We start from the raw sequence: 5,201 nt of genomic DNA, 5'->3' as shown, positions 1-5,201 counted from the left end.
ACATTTCCCCTCTTAACTTCTTTTGACCCCATGACTTAAAACACTCGTGGGACTTTATTAACCTATTATTCCTACATCAAACACTCTTTAGTCACTCTTAAATCTCTCTCAAGATCTTGGGTTAAGGAATGCTAGGGTTTTCTTCAAGGCAATCAATTAAGTCTCTAAAGGGTGGTTTCTCTTTGTCTTCCTCGTTGTTTATGGCATGGTAGTCCTCCCTCATTGTTAGTTCAACTAAAAGCACGTTCTACTTAATGGTTTTCATGGCATAATTGTGGGTTTGTGTTGGTTTTGAAATTTATTTTAGGGGTTTTTGTTACTAATGGTTGGATAATGTTTTCCTATGTTCTATTAATGTTTTTCATGTTATAATTTTGTTTTAAACAGGAGATTGCATAGGAATTGTTAGTTGGTACTTGATTTTGATTTTGGAAACTATACGCCCTCAACATGTTTGTTAAAATGCCTATAAGAATGGTTTTGTCACATAGTTTGACTTTTATTGAAATCTTTGCATTGCATAATTTGGTAATGGAACTTAAATTGATTTAGTTGGATTTAAATGGTTTTGAAAGGCCTTAGTTTCCATGGCCTTGGTTTAAAAAACCTTGTGGGGTACATGGGAATCCCCCAAGTAATCTTTACAATAGAGTCTATGGGGTACATGGGAATCCCTTAATTGTTGACTAATGACATTGCTTGCAAGATATAATCGGTATGACGATTCCACTTTATAATTCCTTGGTAATTACCTCTTTCAGTTTCTGCGATAGGCCACGGTTTGGGTCATGTTCTGGATCCCAAATTAACTATCTCCTCTTAATTTCAAGTTAATTATTTGAAGGTTGGTAGCTTTAAATCACTGTTTTGATTTACCTTTCCTAATATTGACCTCGCTCTAGAGTTAGTATCAAATACATGTAGGTTTCTAACATTTTCAACCTTTAATAAAGCAATTAACAACAACAACATACCTAGTATATTCCCACATAGTGGGGTCTGGGGAGGGTAGAGTGTAAGCAGAAAATACCACTACCTTAGGTGAATTAGAGAGGTTGTATCCAATAAACCCGGGCTTAGGACTAATAATAGTATAACAAACACAAAACATAAATGCATATAAACTAGTGAAGTATGTAAAAAAAATAAACTAACACTGCTAGGCCCAAGATAATACTAAAAACTATCTATCTAAAATCATTGACATCACTCAACACCATGAACAGGAAACTTCAGACAAAAATAAAGAACGCTCCCCTACCTTCCTATCATGGGTGACGTCCTCCTTAAGTTATAACTGCTCCATGTCATGCCAAATCACATCTCTCCAATACTTCTTCGGCCTACCTCAACCCCACCTAAAACTACCCATATCCAATGTCTCATACCTCCGCACTCTAGCATCCAAGCCCTTTATCACATAATCGAACCAATTTAACTTAACTTCTCACTTCTTGTCCTCCACCAAAGCCACTCCCACCTTCTTACTAATAATCTCATTCGTCACCCTATCTTTCCTGGTACGTCCATACATCCACCATAACATCCTCATCTATGCCACTTTCAACTTTTGAATGTGGGAGTTCTTAGTTGGTAAACACTCTGCTCCATACAACATAGCCGGTCGGACTGCCACTATATAGAAACTTTTCTTTAAGCTTTGGGGGGCAGATTTTTATAACATAAAACCCCTGAAGCAAGCCTCCATTTCAACCACCCTACTTTAATACAATGAGTGACATCCTCATTAATCTCATCATTTCCCTAAATCATAGACACTAGATACTTGAAACTCTCCCTCTTCTAAATAAACTGAGAGTCCATCTCCATAACTACATCAGCCTCCTGCGACCCATCACTAAATTTACACTCCAAGTACTCCATCATTGTCCTGCTGAACTAAAATCCTTTAGACTCAAGGGTCTGTATCCAAATATCCAATATATCATTAACTCATCCTCGATTCTCATCAATCAGTACCACATCATTAACAAATAACATAAGCCAAGGCACATCCCCATGAATATTTTGCATCAAAACATGTATCACCAAGGCAAATTAAGAAGGGCTAAGAGTTGATCCCTAGTCCAACCCTAGCATAATCAGAAAGTGCTCTGAATCTCTACCCACTATCCTCTTATGAGTCTTTTCTCCATCATACATATCTGTGATCAACATAGTGTATGCCACAGGCACCCCTCTAGCCTCCAAGAACCTTCATAGAATCTCCCTGGGAACTCTATCATAAGACTTCCCAAGATCAATAAACACCATGAAGAAGTCTTTCTTCCTCTCCCGAATATGCTCGACAAATCTCCTCACAAGGTGAATGGCCTTAGTAGATAAGGGACCTGGATAAAACCGAACTGATTCTCAGAGATATTCATGATCCTTCTCAGCCTGACCTCTACCACCCTTTCCCAAACCTTTATAGTATGATTTAATAACTTAATACCTCTATAGTTGTTGCGACTCTAGATATCTTTCTTGTTATTATATAAAATAATAATTGTACTTGACCTCTACACTTTAGGAATCTTTGTTTCCCTAAAAATGATGTTAAACAACCTTGTCAACTACTTCAAACCTTCCCCGCCTGTGCCCTTCCAAAAATCCACTGGAATCTTGTCTGGCCCCTTCGCTCTACCCCAATGCATCCTGTGAATATCCCCCTTAACCTCCTCAACCTTGATAAATATACAATAAACATACTCGTGACACTCTTTCAATTGTTCCAAGTCCCCTAACACAAAACCTTTGTACCCTTCGACATTCAAAAGTTCTTGAAAATATGACTGCCACCTCTTCCTAATGAGAGAATCCTCAACCAACACGGTACTATCCTTTCTTTTGATGCACTTCACTTGGTCAAGGTCATGATCCCTCTGCTCTCTAGACTTGGCAAGCATAGACAACTTCTTATCCATGCCTTTCTCCTATAAAGTTGCATATAAGTTCTTAAAAGTTGCTATCTTAGCTGTTGTAACCACTAACTTTGCCTCTCTTCTAGACACCTTATACTTCTCCTTATTTGTTTGCCTCTCCTCATCATTCTTTCTCTCAACCAAATTAGTATAAACAACCTTCTTAAACTCTACCTTTGACTTAACCTCTTTATTCCACCACCATTCCCCTTGATGCTTGCCAGATCGACCTCCAAGATACCCAAAACCACTTCGGTGGTCTCCCCAATGCATCTAGTTATCGTCTACCACATGCTATACATACCCTCTCTACTTTTCTAAGCCCCCCTACTCTTCCACTTCTCCCCATCTCCAAATAACTAGCCAATGTTAAACTACCTCACTTAATTCTGGGTTGAGCCTCTATACTTCTCTTCTTTCTGCCCTTATTGATTACCAAGTCCATCACCAAAAACCTATGTTGAATCAAAACATTCTTACTATGTATGACTTTATAGTCTTTACATAGCACTGTATCACCCTTCCTAAGGAGAAAGAAGTCAATCTGAGTCTTGGACACTAAACTACAAAATGTAGTAAGGTGTTCTGTCTTCTTCGGAAAGCTCGAATTTGGTATACACAACTCGAAATCCCTATGGAAATTATAAGGACAAACTACTCCTTCATTTATCTCACCAAAACCAAAACCGCCATGCACATCATCATAACCTCTTGACAAAGACCTAATATACCCATTTAAAGCTCCTTCCATGAAAAACTTCTCAGTGCTCGGGATGCCCCCTCACTACTTTATCCTTCTTCTCATCCTCATCCAATTCTTCTTGTGGAGCATAGGAACTAATAACGTTCACCGAAGACCCTTTAATGACTAATTTAATAGACATCAACCTGTCACTTACTCTCTTAATCTCAACCATTTTTTCCCTAAGTTCTTCATCTACTAAGATACCTACCCCATTTCTAAGTCTGACACTATTCGAGTATCACAACTTATATCCATCCATATCTCTCACCTTAGTGGATACCTATTTAGATTCCTAGACATACGCTATACTAACCCTTATCTTTCTAAGAATCTTCACCATCTCGATAGACTTACCTTGAAGTGACTCTATGTTCCTGGACCCAATTCTCAACCTAGAAGCACCCTTATCCCACCTATCCCTACTCTCCCTCACCTCCAACCCCAGACTCAAACCTAGACCCAACCCTATCCACAACTTTAACCTATGGCATGACCCTAGTCCACCATCTATAACACCATCCACTACTCAAAAGGATACGATAGAAGAAAATAAAGAAAAGGACACAAAAAACACAATGGGAAAATAGGTATGACTAAAAACACCTAAAATAACAAACAAAAATCTGCAAGTAGGCTAGATATGCAAAAGCAACAATAAGAACTATACTACCGACCTTAAAAAGGTATGGTAATAAAGAACACCTACTAAGTTACAAAGAAACAAAAGCCGATAATCCCACAACATCAAACAAGAAAACCAGACAAAACAAAAGTATAGAAAAAGAGACAGGAAGCCTATACCAAATAAACGAGAAAGGGATGAAATGAGTGCACCTGATACTATAAGAAGACATAATGCAGGATATTTTTTGGATAGTTATGTCCAATTACAGCAAATTGGTGTAGAAGTTGTTCACTGGAATTTGTAGTTTCCACTTTTACCCTACTGCTGGTACCCTATCCTTGTAATTAGTACAGGAGAATGTGTTGGTCGCCAGAAAATATACGGGTCATCAGAATCTTGATATCGCTGCCTAAATTGTCAGATCTGGGACTTGTAGTAGCTAAAACGGGTTATAAAAAAGAGAAGACAGCTAAAATAAGAAAAAATGATAATCCATACACCAAAAATTGATGTCACTCACCGGGAACTAATTTTCACCAAAAATTGACGTCCCTCACGAAAACCTGATATGGTTGTTGTGTCACTGTGGTGGGCCACCATTGAAGAAAGATTTTTGGTTCATTTGTTGTTAATTTTCACCATTATCTACTTTTTTTAGTTGTGAACTAAACTAGGTTGGAGAAAACAAGCCGACACCGGAGTGGTTCCATGATTAGCAGCAGTGGGTGTTTATCGGAGTGGCGATGGCTGGTGCTGTTAGTTTGGCTATGGAGCTAGCTAGAGCAGTGGTTAGCATCAAATAACTGACTCACAGAAAGAAATCACTAAGGATTTTTATGAAGAAAGTTATCATCATCGAGTTCATCCGAGAAAGAGAACTAGTATTAAAAGCAATCAAAGTGAAGAA

The sequence above is a fragment of the Capsicum annuum genome, chromosome 3, assembly GCF_002878395.1.
Source record: "Capsicum annuum cultivar UCD-10X-F1 chromosome 3, UCD10Xv1.1, whole genome shotgun sequence".
Taxonomy (NCBI): Eukaryota; Viridiplantae; Streptophyta; class Magnoliopsida; order Solanales; family Solanaceae; genus Capsicum; species Capsicum annuum.
The sequence above is the reverse complement of the archived record's forward strand: the minus strand, read 5'-3'. Positions refer to the sequence as shown.